This window comes from Protopterus annectens, chromosome 1.part1 (genome assembly GCF_019279795.1).
Source record: "Protopterus annectens isolate FY-2018-M chromosome 1.part1, PAN1.0, whole genome shotgun sequence".
NCBI lineage: Eukaryota > Metazoa > Chordata > Ceratodontiformes > Protopteridae > Protopterus > Protopterus annectens.
The window spans coordinates 1,730,142,916-1,730,156,856 of record NC_056726.1 but is presented as its reverse complement, the minus strand read 5'-3'; the positions used below and the strand labels follow the sequence as shown (position 1 = coordinate 1,730,156,856).

The 13,941-nt window shown below is 40.9% G+C and overlaps 1 protein-coding gene across 1 annotated transcript in view; it reads right to left on the bottom strand.

Annotated features, from left to right (window-relative positions):
- The window catches only part of LOC122811978 (prolyl endopeptidase-like), a 2,225,690-nt gene that overhangs the window by 409,391 nt on the left and 1,802,358 nt on the right, over positions 1-13,941 (bottom strand). The gene's annotated exons all lie outside the window — the stretch shown is intronic.

Here is a 13,941-nt window from a genome sequence, read left to right as displayed (position 1 = left end):
TGGATCAAAAGACAATGAAAAAAAAGGTAGTATAAGTTACTACCTCCAAATATTCTACATTACTGATTTAAGCTTTTGTGTCCAGTCATGTTAAAAGCATTCCAAGCTGAAATATATAACAATTTATTATATTGTTGAAAAACTCACTGATCATCTTTGCTGTCAAAATCCATATGCATTATATCACTGCAATAAATCAGTGGTACAGATGTGATCACACAACAACTAGCTGAAGCTGCATAGTAGATGAACAAGACCTACAAAATCATTGCTGGTCAATATAAGCACAGTTTACAAAAGACAATTAATGGAAATGCTTAACAACTGTCATGGGTTTGCTAGCTCCTATGTGCGGCACAACTACAGCTTGTATATCACCCTACTTATGTTTATCATTTCCTTTAGTGATGCCATCTACTCAACTATAAATGGCAATAAAGTGCCAAGGTCTGGGATCCCTCATTCTCTGAAAGTTAGTACATTTATTTGATGGTAGAAGGAGATAGTTAATCTACAGTTTAAGTGCACTTAATATTTTACCTTCCCTCTGTATCTACCTCCTCACCTGCTCCCTGTCTTCCTGAGTTTCTCAATGGACTACCTCCACTTCACTTTTGACAGAAGTCCATTCTGTGGGTCCACAATCTCCTCCATGAAGAAGTACTTTGCAGATTCAGGGAGTAGTTGCTACCCCAAGTCTGCTTCTGGTGGTGGCATGCAGTAGCAGTTCACGTAAGACTTCTTGTTCTCTCTAAAGTGGAAGGTTGAGAAAAGAGAGTTGATTGGATCCACATTCATCCCTCATGCACTAACTGAATTTTAGTGCTTTTAATAGATAAGAATGCAATGTGCAGATTATGAACCATGTGCAGAATTTTTTATTATAAAAACATTCTAAATATATCTACTTTGCAGATTCAGGGAGTAGTTGTTACCTCCAGTCTGCTTCTGGTGATGGCATGCTGTAGCAGTTCATGTAAGACTTCTTACTAAGAGCATGTGTAACAGAATACATAGTGTGCAGCAGTGGTTAAGTTACAAATTTACTTTAATTCTGCACTTAGAAATCTAACTCTCATGTTTCATCGCTTTCATACCCTTTTCCCCACTTCATACTTACAGTCATTAACTGCAGTGCTGTGAGTAACACACTGGAATAATATTCAGCACACACTGACTTACATGAACAGCAAGTAGGAAACCACAAGGTCGCCATAGTAGGCCATGCCAGGGAACTAATGCAGTTCTGGTGTTCAGCTAGAAAGTGAGGGAGGACAGGAAAAAAAAAAAAAAAAACAGGAAGCCAGTACAAATAGGGTCTAGGTGCTATATTCCTTCCACCAAAGATTCTGAAACGCTTCTAGGGACTCACAGATATGTGGGAGTTCTCCAAAGGCGGATTTCAGGAGTGTGATTAATTTAAAGGAATTCCATCTGCACATCACACATTTAATAAAGTACTGTACGGTTTTAAAAGGCAAAATAAATTAATGAAGGTTCACAGTCTGCACATTGCATTCTTATCTATTAAAAGCAGTAAAATTCAGTTAGTGCTTGAGAGATGAACATGGATCCAATCAACTCTCTTTTCTCGACCTTCCACTTTAACAAAAACAAGACTCTGAATAAGATCGTATCCCCAAAACCAGCCCTTACCATCTGCAAAAAAGTACAGTTGTGTACACTTACTATAAATGTAGATGTCCGAGTGTATTTACTGTTCCAGTCATCACATTTGGATTATCCCTGCTTTGGGCTCCTCAGCAAGAAAGACTGATGTAATGGTGTCGGCTGCCTGTTTTTATACCACTGATGACCTGATATCAGTCACGCAGCGATAGCAACCGACGCAGAAATACTAAGCCTCTGCTATTCGGGCCGACTGAGGGCTACCCCTGGCAGGATAACCCAAGTGTGATGACTGCAACAGTGAAACACAAAGAACATTGGTACATACTAGGGAAGAAACCTGGGTTGTCTGACAATTTGGAAGTGCAGAAACCATGGGGTTAGTCCGGCTCCAAAGAAGATATCATCTGTTGATGATCTGGGAGACCCTTCTCCTTCATCCAAATCAGTATCCTCTGTGAAAGACTCCAATGGGGAATGTATGTCCCCCTCCTCTTGCATGTTCTCTTCTGATGGATCTCCTCTGGGGGATGATCAGGGGAGTTATCTGAAGAGAGGGCGAGTTCCTCTACGGGAACTGATTGGAAGCTAGTGTGGAACAGGCATGACTGACTCAGAGTTCGGCACCAAGGAGAGGATAGGGAGTGGATCCGAGGGATAAGAGACCAGTTCTCTAGAAAGAAAAAAAGCCCTTTCCACAACCTCGAAGGCAGGCAGACCCAAACCAATTGTACCAGAGCTGAGACTTCCAATACAGGTAGATCAAGACTCCTACTGGATCCGTGCCTCAAGGATGGAACCAGACCCGAGCTGTCCAGTGTCAAGGCTCTGAGGGGCAAAGATGGATCTGGTAACATCTGAGTAGATCAAGGCCCTATGGATCTGATACTGACACTTTGGCTCCAAGAACTGTTCCGATACAAAGGTATAGGAGCGGAACTAGTCTGGGATGCTGTCAGAGTCGAAGAAGTGATTTTCTTTGTATCAGACTCCAGACCTATTAGGGTTGTCGGATCATGGTGCTCCGAAATTGTTATACAGATTGGAGAAGGAGACAGAATTGTATGAGAAGTGGCTAAAAGACTCACGTATCCAATAGGGGCTGGGGCCGGTATGACCCCCCCATCTGGATCTTGAGGCCTTAGAAATTTTCTCATCAACCTATCCGCATCCACTTCTGGTAAACTTCTGGAGAACTTTGAGGATGTGGTGGACTGTGGCCTGGAATGTTTCTTAGGAGTCTGCATGAAAGCAGAGTGCACAGTAGGAGAAATCGGATGCAAGATGAACAACGGTGAGTGAATTATTTGTGTGTGTGTGGTGCCGGGTTTTGGATCCAAAGGTCTGGGATCAAAGATAGGAGCCATAGGGCTGGCTGATATTACAACTGGATCTGAAGCTTTGTGATCTGACAGTTTTGGCTCCGATAATCGAGCCTTAGGATCCCAGGAAGTTGGATCTGACTATTTTTGAATTTTAGCTGGCGGTTCCGACGAAGTCCTAGGGAACTTCGGAGGAAAGTGTTTTTCTATGCTCTGAAGGAGCAGATTCTTTAAACAAATATTCTCTCCTAAATCAGAGTTTAAATACATAACTGGTCATCTCCTTAATTGATAAATTCATAAAAGACATAACCATGGTTTACAAGTTTCAACTAAGTCATATGTCTGTAATAAAATATATATATATATGTACAAAATGCACTTTTAAAATTAATGTAAATTTTTATATAACAACCATTGTTTTGCATTATGATTGATGAAACAATGAACATATCCTTGATAATGTAAGGTGGGTTTTCTATAAATCTGGAAGAAAAATCACTGTCCTCGAAGACTGACCTTGTCCCAAGAAAAATCAGTGAACTTGTGAGACTTTTTTTCAAAAATTCCAACCCCTTCCTAGGAAGGCTGGAAATAAAAATACATCTACCTACACCACACAAACAAATGGAATTGGTTCTTTCTTGTCTCTCTCTATTATCCCCTAAAAAAAATGATGAATCTTGATGATGTGAGGAACTGCCTCAATAAATCTTTTTAGCCATCATTCTCCATCTTGTCCTATTTTGTGTCCGATGTTCACCTGGTTTAAGGATATGTTCTCATAATTTTGATAGATTGTCTGCTACTTGCCCACTCAGATGATTTTGTATCTCAATTGAATTATCTGTTGACTTGTTGGCTCATTCCTAGTATGTATATTAGTATCCTTATATCTAGGCCAAATGTATGGTTTGTCATCCATATGTTTAATCATTAATTTCATATATTGTTGCCCAAATCCATCAAATAACTGTTGGACTACAACTATATTTTGCACCAAGGTGAATACTTCCAGAGACAGGGGGAGGGGCGATGGGGCGCTTGTGCCCCCATCTTTCTGGGTGGTTGGGGTGCTGAAAATGAAATTTCGCACATCTTTCAAAAAGTCCATCTTCAACAACAATTACCTCCCTCATAATACCTGGACCTATATTTTATCCTGTGTTGAACTTGTAAACCATGGTTATGTCTTTTTAAAAAGTCAAAAATTTTTTTGGCGTTTTTTAATTTATCAATTAAGAAGGCTGGGGACAGCTGAGCGCTTAAGCGTTAATAAAAGAAACTAACTTTTTTTTTTATCAAAGAGTGTGAGGATACTGTGACTTTCTGTGAGATTCTTTAGTTATTCCAAGGGTTTGAGCCCCAGAAGTAGATGATGAAGCAGGAGGAAGAACTCCTTTTAAAATATACAGTGGATATAAAAAAATGTACACACCCCTGTTAAAATGCCAGGCTTGACCACAATAAATCATTTCAAAATTTTTCCCACCTTTAATGGGACCTATAGCCTGTAGAATTCAATTGAAACACAAACAAATCTGTTATTGGAATAATATAAAAAATAAAAAAATGTATTAGTTTAAGGATGTGCACACTTATGCAACCAGCTTATTGTATGTTTTTTATTTTTTACATCACAAAAACCTGGCATTTTAACAGGGGTGTGTACACTTTTTATATCTACTGTATTTGCCGCATCAGTCAACCAATGCCCTGGAAATGAAAGCAGCACAAATATTGTAATTCGTTTCCAGATGGGGAGATCCGAGACAATAAATGCACTCCTTGTGGGCATCTGAGTTAGGGATTTTATGCCCATAAGAAGTGGATTTCTTGAATCCTGTCAGTTTGTCAGCCATGACAGGAGAGGTAGAATTGACAATTTTACTATAAAAACACTAAAACGTATATGAAGAGAAAAACCTTTTTTTTTAAGATTTAGAAATGGAAAGAAGAATGATTACTAGCAATGGTAATCAATACCTTGGTGTTACAAGGTAAAGTACAGAATACCAATTATAGAAGAAAAGGAAAATACTGCTAAATATAGTTAAGAACCTAATGCTGTAGCACAACACAAAGAGGGAGGTTGAGAATTACTTAGGCAAAGATACCAAACTCACTTACACATCACTAAAATCCTTGAAAAATGTGTGCAAAAACAACTTTTAGGCTACCTCCTAAAAATACAACATCCTCTCCTCAACACAACATGGGTTCCGCCCAGGTCACAGTACCTCCACTACTCTAATGTCCTTCTTAGACACAGTTAAAAAAGCTAAGGACTCCATACACATTGTGCCTGCCCTCTTCTTAGATCTATCAAAAGCATTTGATACAATCTCTCATTCTATCCTCCTCACTCACCTCCAAAGTAAGGGCTTTCTTTCCAGTCTCGTAATTGGTTCAAAAGCTATCTCTCAAACAGAGAGCACACTGTTAAATGGCAAAATTCCATTTCCCCCTACCTTCATAACCACCACAGGTGTCCCCCAAGGCAAAATATTAGGCCGTCTTCTATTCAATATTTTTATTAACAAGCTACACCATGCTATCCTGCATGGTTCCCTTGTCCAGTATGCAGACGACTCCACCGTAGTCTATTCTGCACCCAATATAAAAACACTTCAGCAAAATACTCAAGCAGCTTTTCCATTGTGGAGGCTTGGCTTCACAACAATCCCCTCTTTTTAAATCCAAAAAAACTAAACTTATGATTTTCACACCAAGAGACCATCCCATATAAATAAAGCTGAAATCAAAATAATCTCCCTCAACTCCACAAAAATAGATTTAGTAACTCACCTCACTACTCACTCCTTAAAATCCCACAAGGTCCTTGCGATCCCAACACCAACAGCTACTTCAAGTTCACAAAAGTACAGTTATGTACCTACCATAAATGTAGATGTTCGAGTGTATTCACTGTTGCAGTCATAACACTTGGGTTATCCTGCTGGCAGGAGACCCGCAGTCGGCCAGAGTTCCAAAGTCTAGATCCGGCGTCGGTTGCTGTCGCTTCTACCCTGATGTCAGTGCGCCAGGAGTATATAAGATGCAGCAGACGCCATTTTCTTCAGTTTTTCTTGCCCCAGATGTCAGGTGCCCCCAAAATGGTAGGCAATACATATTGCTAATAAAAGCATACAGTGAAATAAAAACAAAACCTTCATATACAAGCAAATACACCACATAGGTTGTATAGGATAGAAAGGTATAGATAAGTTCCAGCAAAGAAAGTGGGGGATGGAGGGTGGGTAACCTGGACTGCAACAGTGAATACACTCGAACATCTACATTTATGGTAGGTACACAACTGTACTATGTTCATCGTGTTTCACTGTTGTAGTCATTACACTTGGGTAGAATCCCAAAGCTGAGGAAGGGTTGCTGGGTCTAAATAGGATTAGGAGAGGCTACCAGGCCCTGCAGAACTGCAGTGGAAAAGCCTGCTCTGAATTTAGAGTAGAGAGGTAAGTGGCAGTGCTTGGTCAAAGTGTGCACTGAACTCCAGGTTGCAGCCTCTAAAATGTCCTTGGTTGGTACTCCTCTGAGGAAGGCTGCTGAAGTGGCTGCTGCTCTGGTGGAATGTGGCCTAATGCCCTTAGGCACTGATTTGCCATGTTGGGAATAGCAGAAAAGAATGCAGTGTCCTATCCATTTTGAAATAGTCTGCTTTGAGATAGGCTTTCCCTGTGATCCTGCATCATAAACCACAAACAGTTGCTCAGTTTTTCTGAAAGCTTTTGTTTTGTCTAAGTAGCATCGTAGCTGTCTGTGTATGTCCAAAGTGTGCAGAAGTCTCTCCCCCTTTATTCTGGGGTTTTGGATAGAATGTTGGCAAATGAATTGTTTGGTTAACAGCCACACTGGATACTACTTTTGGCATAAATGTAGGGTTTGTCCTTAGAGAGACCCTGTCCTGGTGAAAAATGATGAAAGGTTCCACTGCCATTAATGCCTGCAGCTCTGAGACTCTTCTTGCTAAAGTTATTGCTAGGAGCAGAGCAGTTTTCCATGATAAGAATTTTATATCAGCTGTATTGGCTGGTTCAAAAGGTGGCAGTGTGAGTTTTTCTAACACAAAATTGAGTTCCCAAGTAGGTATTGGTGCTCTCCTTCGGGGTCTTATGTTTTTTGCCCCTCTGAGGTACTGTTTCAGTAGTGGATGCGAGAAAATCGGAGCTTCCGTATTGTAATGAGCTGAAATGGCAGAGGCATGTATCTTAATTGATGAGAAGGATAGGCCTTTGTCCAGCATCTCAGTTAAGTATTGTAAAATCTGAGGTATATTTGGAACAAGTGGCTCTAGTCCTTGTGCCTGGTTCCAAGCACAGAATCTCTTCCATTTTTCTGCATAAGATTTCCTAGTGCTGGGCCTCCTGGCTTCTAAAATGACATCCATAACAGCTTTAGAGAGAGGTGTGGTCTGAGTGGCTATATTATCTGCCATGCAGCCAGATTTAAGGTTCTGAGTTGACTGTGCATAATCTGATTGTTTTGTTGAGTCAGGAGATGAGGAATTTGAGGTAAAGGCCAGGCTGGGCTTTGAGACAAGCCCTTTGGGATTGGGTACCAGTGCTGGCGTGGCCAGTCCAGGGCAATCAGGATCATTTTTGGCCTCTCTTGTCTGACTTTTAGGAGCACCCTGGGAAGAAGAGGCAGTGGAGGGAAAGGCATAAACTGTCAGAGTTTTCCAGCTGAATGATAGAGCATCCACTTTCCATGCTTGTGAGTGATAAGTTCTTGTGCAGAATTTCTGTAGTTGGTAGTTGTGAGGGGAGGCAAAAAGATCCATGTCTGGGCATCCCCATTTCCTTGTTATGCTGAAGACCTGTGGATTTAGTTTCCATTTGTGAGGATCCATGAGATTTCTGCTTAGTTCGTCTGCCAGTGTATTTCTCGCTCCTGGCAGGAATTGTGCCTGCAGATGTAATTGCTAGGTCAAGTGCTGTGTTCCACAATGTCATGGCTTGCCTGCAAAGGGGGCAGGAATGTGTGCCCCCTTGCTTGTTTATGTACCACATAACTGTGGTATTGTCCGTCTTTAGTAATAGTTGTCCTGGATGTAGTAGATCCTTGAAGGCTGTCAAGGGCATTCTGTACAGCTAGCATCTCTTTTTGATTGATCTGAAGATGCATTTGCTCCTTGGACCAAGTGCCCTGAATACATTTTCCTGCCATGTGTGCCCCCCAGGCATAATCCGAAGCATCTGTTGTTATTGTTTGCCTGGCTGTAGGTAAGGTGAAAGGCTGTCCCTTGTTTTGGTGACAGGCCACTGCCCACCATCGAAACTCCTGTTGCAGGCAGGGTATTAGAGATATTATTGTTTCCAGGGTGTGGCAATGTTGAGTCCAAACACTTTTTAGATACCATTGTAGTTTCCTCATATGCAGTTTTGCATATGGAATTAGTAGAATGCATGATGCCATGAAGCCCAGGGCCTGCAGAATTTTTCATGCAGGGAGCTGGGTCTTTGTTGCCATCATTTGAAAGTAATGAGTCAGTTGCCTTTGCTTGTCTGCCATGAGATAAGCCATCTGGGCAGTTATATTTAAGCTTGCACCCAGGAATATTATCTCTTGAGAGGGCACTAGTTTTGATTTCTTTTCGTTTACTGTGTACCCTAGGCAAATTAGTAATCTTTTTACAAATGACAGATGCTTTAGTAAAATGTCCTTGCTCTTTGCTTGAATGAGACAGTCGTCCAAGTAGGATATATTTGAATTCCTTTTTGTCTGCAAAATGCAATTACTGGTGCTAGGCATTTTGTGAAGACCCTGGGCACAGTAGATAAGCCAAAGGGCAGTGCAGAGAATTGGTAATGCATTGAGCCAGCTATGAATCTGAGGTATCTTCTGCAAGACTGTCTGACTGGGACATGCAGGTATGCCTCCTTGAGGTCCAAAGTAACTAGCCAAGCTTCCTTGCCCAGCATGGGTAGAAGTTGCTGCAGTGTTAACATTTTGAATTTTGGAACATCCAGGAAAGTATTTAGGATTGACAGGTCCAGTATTGGTCTCCAGGCTTTGTCCTTTCTGGGTACCAGGAAAAGACTTGAGTAAAATCCTTGTCCCTGTTCTTGCTGTGGTACTTTCTGAATAGCTCTCATGTCCATGAGAGCCGTAATTTGTTTTTGTGCCTCTGCCCACTGGTTTTGTGGCAGGTCCGGCATACCTTTTGATTCTGGAAGAGTGTGAAAGTGGAACCTGTAACCCTGAGAAACAATATTCAGTACCCATTTGTCCTGGTGATCATGTGCCAATTTTGAGAGAAAAGTTCTAGTTTTCCCCCTAAGGGTGCTGCCAAAAGGTACGTGCTTGGCATTTGTAGAGGAAAATCATTGAGACTGTTTCCTAAAAGGTTGTGATTTGTCTTCTCCTCCTTTGGGGGCTGAAGCACCCCATTGTTTAGGTCTGTAGGAGCCTCGGGGTTGAGATCTGCCTCTTGGGCGTCTGTATCTGTCTCTTTGTGGCCTGTCTGACACCTGAAAGGACCAATTTTTTGAAGGCCAGTTTCTGCTAAACCTAGGTGGTTGAACCTGTAAGAAATCCTTTACTGTCTGCATTGATTTTGCTTTATCTTCCATTTTCTTTAACACCTCTTCTGCCTTAACACCAAACAAAGTATCATCCAATAATTTTACTTTAACATGTTCAGGTAAACTTTGTTCTTTCAACCAAGCATGCCTTCGAATGACAGAGCCTGTAACTGCGCCTCTACAAGAAGCCTCTAATGACTCAAAACCACACTGCAGAGTATGCTTTCCCACTTGTTCAACTGCATGCAATAAATCCTGCATTTCCTTATTGTCAGAACATTCTGAGTTTGTAAGCATTTTAACAAAGACATGAGGTACTGTTGATATTTAAGCATGTGAAACTGGCAGTTTAAAACCCTTACAGCTAAAGTAGCAGAAGTGTAAACTTTTTTCCCCCATCTATCCAAAGCTCTAGAATCCCTGACAGAGGGAACAGGATTTTTTGCAGTGGAAGCCTTAACCCCTTTGGAACCCTGAGAGATTGTTTCTGGGTCAGCAGCAGGGTTTTTATAAAGACATCTATGAGAGTCTGGGACCCTGTAGTACCTGTCTGGCTTGACTGGTGCAGGGGGTAAAGAATCAGGAGACAGACTGGATTCAGAGAAAACATCATCAACTATATCAAGCACAGGGGGGATAGCCAGGGGCCTGTGCTGAGGCAATAAAAGGAAATCTCTGAGCCTTTTCTTGGATTCCGAGTAATCCTGGCATTCCCAATGGAAATGCTCCCTCATGTTGTGTAAGGTTTTCCCAAAAGAATAATCCTCAGGCGGCGACGCTGAAAGTATAGATTCTTCTGCACCAGAGTCCTCATAGGGAGGAAGAGAATATCCCTGATCTGAGGAGGAATCAGAGGAAATAGAAACCTGGTTAGAAGAGTCACAATCAGTGTCTTGCCTAGGCCTTTTATCAGGAGGGGGTTGGGAACCCCTGATCAAAGTAATTAGGTCTTCGGCCATTTTAAGCATCTGTTTCTTTGGAATAGATGACTATCCAGGAGAATGTTGTACTTGTTTCTTTGTCTTTAATGGTGATTTTGACTTTGCCTTGGCTGTTGTAGTGGACTTATGAGGTGTTTGTTTCCCACAAGAAATACAATTGTTAACTTTTACTGACATTGGTTTGGAGCAAGAAAAAGTTTCCCCAATGGGGTACTTAGCTTTATTGAAGACTTTGGTTCTGAAATTCGATTTAAAAAATCTCAAGAGTTGGCCGACCGGCACTTGTGAACTGCTTTTGCTTCGGGCACCGCGCGGCAAGAAAGACTGAAGAAAATGGCGTCGGCTGCATCTTATATACCCCTGGCACACTGACGTCAGGGAAGAAGCGACAGCAACCGACGCCGGACCTAGACTTTGGAACTCTGGCCGACTGCGGGTCGCCTGCCAGCAGGATAACCCAAGTGTAATGACTCCTCTCTTCACCTCATCTTAAATTACATTCTACTACAACACCTATATATACTTTACAATTTCCTCACTATAATCAGCTCCTGAACTGCTTGCTTAACTTGGAGTTGAAAATCAATAATATACATTAACCACGAGATCTGGCTAGCACTGATCAGTTGTTCGGATGGCATGTACTTGACTTCATTTAACATTGCTGATGTTGACATTATAATATTACCTTCATTTACAATGTTTAATTCTCATGCAACCTATATTTTATTCTGTATTATTTTTTCTTACTGTATAACTTTCAGTTTTCTTTCTATTTGTAAAAAGTACGTTTGTAATGTATGTTTATGTAGTGTAAATTGTTTTCTTTCTCTGTCATGTTTGCCTGGAGCTTTTCTCCAAGGGCCTCCACTGAAAATGGGCTTTCACTGGCCCAGTGGACTTTCCCAGTAAACAAATGCCAATAAATACAAAATAAATAAAATGATCACTCAACAGAAGGACCCTGTGTCTTAACACAATGGTGACAAATGGGATCTGAGGTATTGTGGATAGACAAGGGCATTATGGGTAGACAGAGGAGCTTGATAGTTGGATCCAAAGACTAGAGTATGCGTACAACTCGGATCCAAGGATAGGATCTAAACCATTTGTTGAGGAAGAATGAAAAGTATAAACATTACCGCCAGAGACATCCTTATGGTAAGTACCCGACTTTCACATCTAGGACTGTACTTCCATTCTCATCACCTCCAAGACTGAGACTTAAGCTAATTTCAAAAGTAGATCTTCATGAAAGAATGTCCCAAATCATACAGGCATCAAATGATGACCTTGACCAACAGATCACATCCAGTTTATAGTCTTCGGTGAAACCCATATAGCTACTGCCAAATAATATCCAAGTATGCATTCTTAAGGAAGGCCTAAAAGGCATCTATTTCTCTGACTAAATCAGCTCTTGGTTCAGTCATGAAGGTCCTGCTGTGCTTCTCATTAGCAAAATTAAATACAATTTTAAATACATTTAGAAAGAGAGAGAGCTTTGAAACTTAAGACCCCCAGTTCTTGGCCAAACAAGACAAACAGCTGACAGTCTTTTCTGATTACTCTTGTCCTGTCCACATAAAATCTGAGCTGCTTATAAATATCCATACAGTGTACAGATATTCTTTTATATTAGTATAATATAGGAAGAATACTGAGACAGTAAATGCGTGATTTGTTTTTGTCACCACTTTTTGCATAAAAAAGAATCGGTTCTCATGGACACTTTAACTTTATGTCACAGCAGATATGAAGGCTATACAGACAGCTTAGTGTTCAGAAATTCTTCTGGTGAGAGTGAATGCTATCAAGAAGTGTCTTCCAAGAACCAAGTTTGAGTTCTGCAGTAGAAACTGGCTCAAATGGGAGGGTAGTCAGATTCTCTAGCACATCATATAAATCCAACTGAGAAACAAGATCTTTAATTGGTGAACAAAGGTGGTGACACATCTGAGGAATGTTTTGTGGACTTTTAGAGATGTCAGATATAAGGAGTTTATTCCTTGATGGAAGTCTAAAATACATGAAAGATGGAACTCCAACTGAAGAATAACACAAGCCAAGAGTGAACATTTTGGGCAAAATATTCCACAACAGAAGTGAACTGAGCTGTGAAAGGATCTAAGCCCAGACAGCAACCCAAATGGAAAAGTGTGTCCACTTTCCCATATATGTTTTTCTTGTACTGGATTGCTGAACAGAAATAAGCATCTGGATTCACCCTGAGTATAAAGGGTCTCTGAATATCACTGGAATTGTACAAATCATGCAATAAGGTGTAGCGAGTGAAGGTTTGATGGGACCTGCCCGACGGACAGATCAGAAGTCTACTGGTTGCCTTTAGGCAGAAGGGGCTGTTCAGAAGGAGAGGTGATAAAAGGAGCGACTACACCTTCAGCTGTTAGAGTGACATTAGCCTTGTATGTTATGGACTTCTCCAGAAACTTCAGAGTAAGGAGAAATGGGAAGCTGAACATAAAAGAGACCTGGGAGGTATTTCTGCATGACAGCAATAATGACACATCCATTCAAGGAAATAAAGGAAAACAAGTTGCTGCATTTGGCATTAGTCAGGAATGCAAACAGTTCACAACAAGCTGGTCTCCTTCAGCTAGCCTCCACTTTTTAAATCCACTCTAAAAGAATTTCTAACTAACTTCTGGCTCTGTTTCTACTCCAATCCAGGATAATGCACATACCATACCCCACCTAAGCTTTACATACCTAGAGGTAACAAATTCTACAACTCCTCCCAGACTCAGTTGTACTCTATTCTTCTTAACCCAATCTCTCTTAAACCATCTACTAGTATCCTAGCTGTACTCTAGTTCTCCCTTAACCTGCTTCCCTCACTGCTCTCCCAACATTTTTACTTCCTTTACTACACTTTTTCCCTTTTGCATTCTAATCTACTCTGGTGAAACCTCCACTCTGGTACTTTAATTTGTCCTACCATCCTCAAAAAGACTTACTGCATGATTATGTCTTTGTCTGCTATTTTTTACCCCTCCTACCTGGTGCCAGTGTAACTGAAATTTCTACTAACTTGGTAATCTCTCCAACCAAGAATATCAATTAATCCTTGTATCTCACTATTGTGTTTTAACTTTGAATTTCTCTTTCAAGCGTTGTATCATATATATCTGATTATTGGCGTAATGTTTATTTGTACAATTACATCATATGTAAATTTATTAGAGCTTTTCTCCTTGGGACTCCACTGAAAATGGGTACCTCAGCCCAGATGGACTTTCTCAGTGAATCAATAAATGAATAAATGCATAAACAAGCTTCAATCAATGCAAGAACAGAGCTCCAGCTCCCAAATGGATAAGAAATAATTTGTGAGGTATTAGCAAGCAGCAGCTTTGCTTGTTCACTATTGAGTTGACTTGTCCTGGGATATGACTAGCTACAAGAAAAAGACTGTGAGCAAAGGTCCACTCCCAAATTATTATGGCCTCTCAGCAAAGAAGACAGTGCCTTGTGCTTGCTCAA